Here is a 12,182-nt window from a genome sequence, read left to right as displayed (position 1 = left end):
TAGCTCTTTATTCCTTGGGACCTTTTCATGTGCAAATGGACAAAAACTTAAATTAGTACAGAACTTAAAATTCACTTTCTGTTAAGTGTAGAACAGGTGATATTCTGTTCACCTCAGATTTTTAGCCATTCTGTTTATTACAAACTACAGGTGAGAGAAATATCACCTGCAGATGAAAACATGACTAGAGCACCTAACTACAGCTCGGAATATTTATGAGCTAAGGAATTGCACATGGACTACTTTTAATTTCAGATAAGTAACAACAACAAGAACTGAACTTTTAAGTAAAGAGCTACAAAACTATGATTGCCTACCTTAGCATTTTAGTGAGATAAAATGTCTTCACTCAAGTCTGCCAAAGATCACAGAGCATGTGCAGTAACAGATACCCAGTGAGTAACTTAGAGTAGAATATTCATATGAGAAGATCTTTTCCCCATATACAGGAAATGAGAATGCATCATGCAATACATCTGCTGGTTTTCTGTGGCAAACTACATTTCATCAAATTTTTAAACTACTTTCTTAGTTCACTACACAGATTGAAGGAAATCTGATCAGATACACCAACAGGAGCAGATTATATCCTGTTAGTCCATTTAACAATTTAAGCTGTACTTGGCCTGATCCAAGAAGTCTAAATCACAGTAGCCCAATTAAGCATTAGGCCCATCTACATTAGCTGGAATCAGGCATACAGGTATCTCCTTTTCCAGTAAGCCTCAGTAAGTATGAAAACAGTAAGAAAAACAATAACAATAGTATTACACAAGACCACTTCCCTGTATTCAAATCATTAAGCACAGAACTCGTTTGAGAAGACTCATTTTTTTCTCTCCACAATATGCAAAAATTCCCTTAATTTCTCATCATGTAGAAGACACAACTTCTAACCTTCAACAGTCCACACTGGACTCAGCTTAACAATCTGACAGTAAAAGATTTCATCACTGGTTTCCCAGGAGGTAACAAAGGAGATTTACATTCAAAATGTATTTTGGATGGAGGAGGAGCAGAAGGGCAAGGCATCCAGGACAGCAAGAGGACAGGCAGTCAGAGTGTGCTGTGACACACTGTCCTGGTCCTGCTGCTGTCAGACTGCAGGGACAGCCCATTCTGGACTAACACGGAATTATTCCCATATTGATTTCTGATGGGGCTACTTACATGAGTAAACATTAATCAATTTATGTTAGAATTGCAAATTAAGATCAAAAAAGTTATTTGACCAATAACTTGCAGCCACGAGTCATGAAGCATATTCTGTAGGAAGCTGAATCCTTTACTCTTTCAATCCTGCTTTTTGTTTTCCAAATGACACATAACCAGCTAAGACACTAAGTCAACACTCAACGTTTCCCATATGGTTAATCGATGCATATTTCTGATAACAAAGTCTTTGTTTAATATACTGATAGCCAAAACTGTCTTAGGCATTAATAAAGGGATGTCATTGATTTAAAAATCACATTAATCTGTCAGAAAAATTTCAATGTATTAAAGCAAAAAACCCACTGAAATTACACAGAAGAAAGATTTAATGAACAGTATTTCTGTTTTTCCAAACTAAGTCCCTGAGAGTTTGTCAGTGCTAGTATTTTGTTCTCCCACAGCAGTTCCGTGTTGGTTTGGGTGAATTTTTTATCAAAGCACTGGAAAGAAAAGCACTTCTGTGGTAACAATAACACCACAAACCTTGGAAAGGAGACACTGTGATGTGAACAAGACATGAAGCTTACATTTTCTTCTATGAACAGATTCAAAATGGACTGTATCATTTAAAAAAAAAAAAAAAGCAGTGTAATAATTATACCCTTAGAGTGAGAAATAAAAAGGGCTTCGGGATTGAAACAGAAATTTCTTTCAAGTCAACACATGACAGTTCTCCCATTAAAAGAAAAACTAAATATATGCATTAGTTGCCTTTATATTGACTTTATTTATCCCCCCCACTCATAAACAAGTGTAATAGAAGTAAATGTGTGTACAGCAGAAACAAAAATTGTTGGCTTTCTTTCCTTAATAAAGGTCTGTCTTCACACAGCTGACAATTGATGAAGCTTATGCCAAGAGGAGTTGAACATCTTTCTTGTATCTATGGTACTTCAAACCCTCTACAGACTGAGATAAGCATAAGCAAGCTTGAGAGGAGGCTGGAGCAAGCAAGTTTTTAAAACCTCCCAACTTCAAGTTCTTAAAGCCTTGGCAGTTAATGTTCCAGTTAGGGATCTACCCTATCAAGATAAGGCAAATGTATCTCAGGCTCAACACAAATCAAAACCAGCTTCTTTGTAGCATATCTAAGCCAAAGCCTTTTACCTATTAATTGACCTTAGCTAGAAATGCAGTACTTAACTCTATGTCTTTGCACACAGTCAGTATCATTATCAGTATTAAGAGGGCATGAAACAACTTAGTATAGAAGCAAGTATTTCTTTCAAAACAGTGAGTTTTTAAAAGAGATAGCATTTCACTGGATAGGAGTGTTCTCAAAGCTACAAGGCAAAATTAAACACAACACCCAATACAGTAAAGAAACTTTTAAAAATTCAATTAAGAAAAATACAGAAAATATTTAAACCAGCAATTAGCCCACCTCTTGGAGCATCAAGTCTGACAATTGGACTTTGTTCACCTGTCTATTATAAAGGATTCCATAAATCAACTCTACAAAAAGCAGCCTTCCATAACTTGCAATATACAGTACATTTCACACAATGCCTAAGGAGAAAAAAAGAGAACCCTCTCTCCCAAGAACACACAGCAGCATCCCTATGGCTACTTCACACACACAGCTTCAGGCAGAATTTTCCTATTTTCCTGTGCAATACAAGCATTTGGGATAGTCTTTCCCTGATGATATTTATGTTCCTGAAGACAATGTAGACATTTTTACTACAGCAATGACCCAAAAAAGCATAAATTATGTTTTTTCTGTAGCTATGGCTACATTTTAAAGAGATGATACATTTACAATCTCTACTCCCTGTTATTTCTAGTAGGAGAAAGCTCTTATCAAACTAGCAGCTCTAAACAGATTCAAATCAGTAATCATGCAGTAGAATAAAAAGATTAAACAAGCAGATTAGCCCTTTTAAAATGCATCTTAAATAAAGAAAACACATTCAACAAGTACCCCTTTTGAAGCTGGAATGCTGTAGTGTAGCACTACGAAGCTCACATGCTCTTGAGAGATTTAAGGAATCACTCAAAGATGGACATAGGCCTTTTATGACAATCAGGATCCAAAGGGAACTGCTGGTTTTTAACTTTTTAATCACTATTTTGCCAGTACTCAGCATCTGTAATATTCAATGCCCTTGATATGAGGCACCTTGTGAACTATCACTTTTGAGCAGGCTTTCAGCAGGATCCTTATAGACCTCACTGCTTCCCACCAGGCTGTGGTTGATCCACTGCACTCACCATCAGGTGCTGTGACATCAGCTGTCATTTATTCCTGGAAAACTCTTTTTTCATACTGTAGCTACTCTATCTGACAAGGATCAGTCAATGTTTTCTTTTTTTAAAGATGTTGCTAGTCATTCCTGGAGGAAAATGAAATTTACTGCTGCATGCTTTGGGCTCATCTAATTACAATAGTAGCCTTCAGGGAATTTTTAAACTAATGACATTGGATTTGTCAAACACAAAAACTTTTAATCTGATTTTTCAAGTGGATCCTAGCCAATGGATCCTGGCCACCACAGCACTTAACAAAACACATTGGACTGTCCTCCATGCAGTATTTAGGTGAGCTTCTTATGGAAATGTTAATTTTTGTTACCTAATATCTTCCTCCAGTGGGCAATGCAAGGCACACAGGGATATTGGCAATGCTATTAAAGTTTTTATGACTAACACTCTACAAGTCTAATTATACGTGTGTGTGTGTATACAGCTTCACAAATGAGTGGAGCACACAGACCACTGATGTATGAAGAACTCCCCAGTTTGTCTGCTGATCTCATGATGAGCAGCTTCAACAAACACTATGCTCAATAGTACAGTTATTTTTTGTTTCATTTCAACATCCTAGTCTTTATTTTTAATATATTTTCATTTCCATTACTAATGCAGTAGTAATCCATAACTTGCAATATACAGTACGTTTCACACAATGCCCAAGGAGAAAAAAGAGAACCCTCTCTCCCAAGAACAAAAAAGCTTACATCTTTGTTATCAGGAACAAAAACTACATCTCAACTGTTCAGTGCAACTAAATATGTGGTACTGAAACTAAGGGAAGAAGTGAGAATTCTCAGAGTTCTGTGAAACACCGAGGAATGTTCCACAGAACTGGGCAAATGCAACAAAACACAAAACAGTGGCACAGTCAAATAAAAACCAGATTTAGCCTCAGTCACTTGTCATTTTCTTCCCAGTACCACCAGGAATCACGAGAAGGAGGATCAGCTCTCCATATGTAACACAGAGAGATAATGAGGGCTGTGAGTAGCCATTGGCTTAGAAAGCTACATTCATACCTCCCATAAGCAGAAACCCAACACCGACATTATCAAAACAAATAATAGGATTCCTAGGTGTTAGAAGAGATGACTGAAACACATACACTTGTAACATGAGTGACTACATCTCCAACTAAGAGTCCAGGGCTTGCACTTCCAATGAGAATTCAGTCTTACTTCAGTCTTTTAACACAACTACTCCCAAGTTGTATTAAAACACTCAGCACACATCATGCAACTACTGTGCTACTTTCTCCAAGTGTGCAAGCAATTTTAGGAAAATACATTGGACATGAAGAAAAATTAAAAAGCATTCCGTGAGCTCTTCTACAAGTATATTTTAGCATCACATCCTACTTGCCCTCTCATCCCACAAAGACGTGCCATTGTAACACACGTCCATGCCACACAAAGCTTTATCACCTAACAGGTATTTTTAACCTTTTCCTCAATATCACAGATGTTCCAACAGATCTCAAACAAGTTGCTGCGGAAGAACATCACAGAGGCCCTTTATCATTGTCTGTATAAACCATACAGTTTACTCCAACTTTAATGGAAATTACATGGAACTTTTCTCAGGTACTAAACTTAATATAAAAAAAACCCCATGGTTAATTCCCTTCTCATTTTGCAAAAGGTCCTGATGTGATTAGAGAAACACCTCATACATCACTAATTATCTTCAAAGCACCAAAACACAGGCTCACAAGTTTGCAAGAGTACATCCCCCTTCCCTGTAGGTTACAGAACATCACATAAAAGGTTCAACTCAGTTCCATCTGTTGGGCAATGAAATTAATACTCTTCCTACTGGTAAGTAACTTCACTGCAGCTTCTCCCTCACTGTAATACAGCCAAAGATCAGCAACAGACAATGTGAAGACAAAGGCCATGACAGTGCCATGCATGATGACAGCAGGATCAAACAAAATTAGGCTCAACTACTAAGAGCATTCCATGCCATGAAAGGCAGTGTTGTTGGATACAGTCTCAACTAAGGGGTTTTGAACATGCTACTAAATTTTAAGCATATATTTACATCTCATTTGCAATGATTCAGTAACATTACCCAAAGAGGTGTTTCACTAGCCAATGGAGTAAATGCAATATCCGAAGCATCCTGCTTAATTCAATTTCTTCTCAGGAAATCTGACAAAACAGTGTATTGTTTCTGGCTGGCAGCCACAGTACTATCACAGAGCTTCTTATAGGTGTAACATTGTGAATTCTACCAGGTTTGAAAAGCACTGGAAGTGTAAAACAAATACAAATGTGCATTAGCTAAATTGATACTAAAAACAAACAGCAAGGTCTTTAAGGAAGGCAGAGGGTCCTTGCAGAGCCTGGCAAATGCTCCAAGACAAACCAATTCCATGGTACTAACAAACCATGAATCTGCACTGGCACCACCAGAAGGCTGTTTATAAAGACAGATGAACAGAAGGAAAGCTTTTCAGCTTCACTTCTGTCAAGTCAAACTACTACCAAGCACATTATAAGTGGTCTCCAGTCAACCCTATGAGCTCCATGGAGCCCATGAGCTCAGAGCCCAATTTAAGGTGATGTAAGTAAGGACAGAAAGGCATACACAGATATGAACTAACATCCAACATCCACTGTAGTAGCTCTATTTGATACAAGAGCAACCACCACGTTTTTGGAAGTCTAAAGCCTGAACAGTAGTGCTAACTGAAAGGCACCATTAAGCTCGTTCCTTACATATGCTAATAATGACATCCTGCCTTATGGCCCAATGCTGCAGCCATACACGATCATCTTATAAGGACATTTCTTCCACAGAAGTCCAAGACCTGACCAAGGAGCTCACTTGCATATAAATAGAATGTTTTTTAATCCATCCATGACATAGATTTCTTTCTGTACCTTACTGCTGTGAATAACTCCTACTGACATAATTCTAGTGGTTCTGTTTACTTTTCTTTAAATAGTAAGAAGATAACATAATTGCTCAGGGCAGGAGAAAAAAGAACTAAAAAAGAAGTTTTTGAGCACAGAGGAAGTCACCCTGGACATTGATGACATGAAGCAAGATAAGGGCCCTGATGGGATTTCAGGAACAGGAGTGATTCAGGTCTGAATCCTTATAAACATTGCAATGCAATGTAGGGTAGTGCAAAGACTCCTTCACACAGTATCCCAGAAAAGGGAAGGGGAAAAAAAAAAGATGTTATAAATATTCTCTCCATGCTCCCGATATATATCCAGGAACAAAATATGTGATAATAAATTATGTAACTAGTACTGTCTACATATACGACGCTCCCATTATTTCGGCATCATACAGGCCAAAAAAGAAATTTTATTTTTCTTAAATACCCTGGTTTGTAGTGATGCACACTGAAAAGGTTAAAAGAAAAAACCTAAATGTAGTAACTAAAAATGAGATCTCCACATCAACAAATAAACCACAAAATGGTGAGAACATGAATATAAACCTATTTTTCTCACACACGCCCTGTAATTGTGCTGTATTTGTGCATACAGGAATAAAAACACATTAAGCCCCACTGTTTTGAAAACAAAACGCTTGAAATCTGCAGTGATCTTTCTTCCCCACCACGCCAGTGCTACACGGAATGTGGAGAACAGGCTTATGCTAAATAAATAAATACACTAAACGGCGAGAGGGGGACGCACGGAGGAAACAAACGCGGCGCACCAAGAGCTGAACGGGCAGGGTACACGTTTTAATCCAGCGGCCCAAAGCGATTTCAACGTAGCCGAGAGGAGCGCTGCGGGTCTGCGCGGCCCGCGAGCCTCCCGCAGCCGGGGCGGGCGCGGAGCTCCGGGGCCGCACCTGCCATTCGCAGAGAGCCCCGCGCCGGCCCCGCTGCCCGCGGGATGCCGCTGCCCGGGGTACGCCGCTGGCCCGGCGGGACGCCGCTGCCCCGGGGGGATGCAACGTCCTCACAGCCCCGGGCGGCACTCACCTGGCCGAGGCGCGCACTGCGGCTCCCGGGAGGGCGGCTCCCGCGCTGTGCCGCTGCGGAGCGAGGTGGCGGCCGCAGTTACCCCGTCCTTGCGGTCCCGCCGGTGCCGGTGCCGGCGGCCCCTCCGCGCCCACGGCGGGGCGAGCGCCTCCCGCGCCGCCCTCCGCCCCCGCACGCCTCAGCGGCGGGGCCGCGCCCCCCGTGCCTCCGCCCGCCCCCGCGCCGGCATCGCCATCGGCATCGGCATCGCCCCCGCGGGCAGCAGCGGTAGCAGCACGGGGCTCAGAGCGGGGCCGAGGCCGCAGCCCCGCGGGCCTGGGCGGCGCCGGGGGCGGGCGGGCGGTAACAAAGCCGCCCGCAAGTCTGGAGGATGCGCCCGCCCCGCCGGCGGAGGATGCGGGGATTCCGCCAGGCCGAGGCTCCGCAGCCGCCCGGGTGCGGGTGCGGGTGCGGGTGCGGTGCCCAGTGCGGTGCCCAGTGCGGTGCAGGGGATCCCAGTCCGCACCCGGAGCCGCGCCCCCGGGGCGGATGAGCCGCGCTCCCGTGCGGACCGCGGGGATAGACCTGCGGATGCTACATCGTAGCCGCGATGGACGAGGCGGCGCCGCTGAAACGGTGCTTTGAAGAGCCGGTTTCCTTTTTTAAGTCACTCAGAGTTATCTGCACTGACGGCTATCGGTGTCATCGGTGTGAGCAGGAGCCCGCCGCCACCCTCTCCTCAGTGCCAAGGACCCGTCTGCTCCAGAACAGCGAGGTGCCAGCACTCTACATTCACTCTACATTGCCCACTTTTCCGGCAATTTTACCAGTGCCTCATCCGTCACAGTAATTTCAAGGAATGTTTTCATAGGAAAATGTGGTTATAAAATGTAACTTAAATCAAAACTTAGAATACTGTAATTATCAGAGCACCAGAAAAGTGTAACACTGCAGAATCACAGCCCAACAAAAACATAGCAATGCCAACGATTCGACAGAAAAAATGGACGCATTAGACTTCACAGAATCTGCTGAGCTGGAGGGGACCCACAAGGACCAAGTCCAACCTTTAGCCCGGCACAGGACCATCCCCAAGAGTCACACCATGTGCCCAAGAGTATCATCCAAACAATTCTTAAACTCTGTCAGGCTCGGTGCTGTGATCACTGCTCTGGGGAGCCTGTTCCAGTGCCCAACCTTATTCTTACATGATGTAGGTCCTGGTTATTATTATTATGAGACAACACCTCATGCTTTGTTTTCTGAGTCACATAAAGGCCAAATCTTCCCACAAGACAGGGGCACATCAGTCCTGACTACCTTGTATGTTACATCAGTTTTCTAAATTACATATATCTACTGATAAATGGGCACCTATGGGGGGTTTGTAGGCACTATTTCTTCAAAATAACCAGGTGGCAATTATATTAAATTAATGTAAATTAAAATACAGAGTAAATATAGGGTGTTCCCAAAGCCCTGGGCTTGAAATACTTTCCGTGCTGGAGCCCATGGCACTTTAGTCTTGGGCTTCAATAGAAGGGGGGAATTTGCTCCTCAACCCTTCTGTACAATACTAGACAAACTGCTCCAGATACGAGCGTATGCGGCTGTATTCCAAAGTAGGTCAAGCTATGAAAGTCATTAACACTCTTCCACCTACCTGAAGCTTTAAAACTTTGGTTTATTTCTTTTCTGGAAATTGCACACGATTTGGCACATTGGTACTTAGGTTTAAATGTACTTGGTGTGCAAATGATTAGTGTGCAATTGGTTAGTCTAATACAAATTTTCCCTGATTCCTTACTCTCAAGAGTATGCTCTGATGTGAGATTGCAATAAATGTTTGAATTTACATTAAAGGCTCAGATTTGGATGATCATATATAGATTAGTGATGATTTGGGCATTCTTAGACACATCTTTCTTTTCAGCAGTACCTTGACTCGGCATCATTAATATAATTCTTATTTTCTGTCTGAAATACGTGCAATGCCAAGAGTTTCATAACATTTATAATTATTTATGCCTTGGTTTTGGTTATCATGACATTTTTTTGATGATGAGAAACTGAGAGATGAAAACCATCAGCTAATGAATTATTCTCAGTGGATTTGGAAGCTATAAAAGCTCTTGGATTGTGTGACATGAGTGCAGACTTTCTTTAAGTTAACACTTCATCTAAAAAACTACATAAATCCAATGCACTGGATTTTCATGTTTCTCTCCTTCAAAATGGATATTGTGCTCTTGTGTCCATGCTAGAAAAATCCTGTTTCCCCTAAGCAAAAATGTCAATTCATATGGATACTCACTACTTCCCCCAACCATAAACAGCAGCAATCAAAGCAGCAAAATCCAAGGTGTTTGAAAAAATCCAGCACTACTGCTTTCCAGTAGTTACAAACCTGTTGATCTCTATGCATGCATTTCTGATATATTCGCTTTATATGGGATGCTAAATGCATAGTTCTATTTTAACAATGTCTTTGCTATGATTTAGGATTCTTTCCTGCTTTCCCCAGATGTAATTCTGGCTGTACCTGAATAGAGCTGGGTGCAGACTAGAAAATAAACACATTTCAAAGAGGAATTGTTGCTTGTGTCTTCATGGCTGCTCACACACAAGCAGACACTAAGCTAGTATGGAAGAGAGTAACTTTTCAGAGCCCTGCACTGAGGCAATGGGCAGTTTGATACGGACTCAACAATGAGAAAACCAGCCTGCTCTTCTGGAGCAAACACATACCTTTTCTCCTCTTTCCAATTCTATTGCTCTCCCTGCCCTCCTTCCCTGCCTCCCCTCTGATCTATCTCAATTCTCCTTTGCAAATCATGAATAGGAAAGAAACAGAAACTCCTGCATCACACATACAATTGGCATTGCCTAGATGGGGGTTCCTACTGCCATCTCCAACACTCTGTTACAGAGATGGGCAGTGCACAGTGCATGGCAATACATTCCAAAGCGGGAAATGTCTTTTAAAAGTTAAATTAAAAGGTATTTGAGGTGTATTTGAGTGTATATTGGTGTATTGGGTGAAAGTTGGAAAAGTTGTATCACTCTCACCTGCAGATTAGGACCTAAAAACAGCTGAAGTCATACTAGAATACAAAAACTTCCAAAGAACATTTGTGTTATGTCCTTGGTTAATGTTACACTGGAGAAAAAACCAGTTTTCAGTCATCCTCAGAAATCATTTAGTAAAAAAATCACAAAATGCTAGGAACTGTAGAAATCTTTTATCATAAAGATAAATTAGATATCTAAAATGTCCAATTAATGCCCTCAAAATTCTGTATATGACAGGAAGCTATGACATAGTGACATAAAGATCCACCCTCTACAGATGGGATTTTCAGCAGCTCTTACTTTATACACTGATAGTGAAAGAGGACCTATACTCAATAAAAGTCATTAGAAATTAATATTAAAAACAAACATACATTTTGCTTGGCATTCTTAATTATTTCCCACACAAACACTTAAGAGATGACTACAGAAAAAGAAAAATATAACTTTTTTGTAAACCATAAATAAAGAAAATAAAACTGAAGTATTTCCCATCTTTCTCTTTCATTTTGTTAGCATTTAGACAAAATATGAAGGACTTGATGAATTGTTACTGAAGGTTATCCTAGTACATGGGATCAGCAGCAGAGGATGAAGAACAGTGCCTTTGAGGGCACCCTCTACCACAGCCAAAAGTGTTAAAAGACAAGGAACACAATTCTATATTATACAAAGATTTCATATTTTCCCAGCAAATCACTTCTTTGCAAAACAATAGGCCAAGCTGAATTACTCAAAATAAGGGTTTCTTTGCCATGACCATTAAAAAGACAAACATAAAAAGCCTAAAATCATTTGACATGGCAATGTAATCCTTCACAAAACTTCTGGACAGATTACTGTGCAGCAGGTGAAAGTATTAATTGAAAGAATCACCTTAGGTGCCAAAATCTGCAGGAAATATTCTCTGACCTGTTCCACCTCTTTTGTGTTGCACAAAAGACTTAATGAGAATAAAAACCATCTGCAGCTCTCCAGCTGTTTTGTTTTTTTGTTTTGTTTTGTTTTTTTTTGTTTGGTTTTGGTTTTTGGTTGGTTGTTTTTTGTTTGGGTTTTTTTTGTGATATAAAAGCATTCCTGGATCACTGTGGAGTTGTCTACCCCATGAGAGGCTACACAAACCTGCAATCTGAGGAGAGGAGGGAGCACAGTGAGGGAAGCCATTCCTGGGGTTTGCTGTTCCAGCCACTGGCAGCTGGTCCATGGGCCCTCGGGAGCTGTTGCCATCTGGTACTATGAGTGCCAGGGTAGGCATTTGTCCAGCCAGGGACTTGGGAGGCTCCACAGCACCTCTCCATGTTCTGGAATCCAGAGGAGAAACCCACTGCCCCAGGCCATCTGGGCTAATCTGGTTAGAGCTCAGATCTGCAGACCCCAATCTGGCAAAATTCCCATGGATATCTTTGAGCATTTACCCAAGCTGGCCTTCTGGTCTTGAACTTAGAGGAATATTATTATATAGAGAGCAAATAAACACATGGCTGGGTTTTGGTTTAGAAACATTTAAACCAATAATGAGACATATATTAATTGCCAATATTAAAGCAATCTCCTACCAAAACAACTAATGAAATTATTGAAATAGTTCTTGAGTACAGAAATGAAATCTAGTGCAGTTCCCAATGCTTTTAGATAGTTTCTGAAATGTGCACAAAAATCACTGAATTATAGTTGAAGTCATGATAATAAAAGCAATTGTCAGTTT

At 41.1% G+C, this 12,182-nt stretch overlaps 1 protein-coding gene across 1 annotated transcript in view; it reads right to left on the bottom strand.

Moving 5' to 3' along the window:
• The window catches only part of HECW2 (HECT, C2 and WW domain containing E3 ubiquitin protein ligase 2), a 157,169-nt gene extending 149,566 nt beyond the window's left edge, over positions 1 to 7,603 (bottom strand). The window contains 1 exon segment of the mRNA XM_071562577.1: positions 7,427 to 7,603. The gene's annotated coding sequence lies outside the window, so the exon portion shown is untranslated.
• Positions 7,604 to 12,182: the final 4,579 nt, after the last annotated feature.

The sequence above is a fragment of the Pithys albifrons genome, chromosome 8 (genome assembly GCF_047495875.1).
Source record: "Pithys albifrons albifrons isolate INPA30051 chromosome 8, PitAlb_v1, whole genome shotgun sequence".
Lineage (NCBI taxonomy): Eukaryota > Metazoa > Chordata > Aves > Passeriformes > Thamnophilidae > Pithys > Pithys albifrons.
The sequence above is the reverse complement of the archived record's forward strand: the minus strand, read 5'-3'. Positions and strand labels throughout refer to the sequence as shown.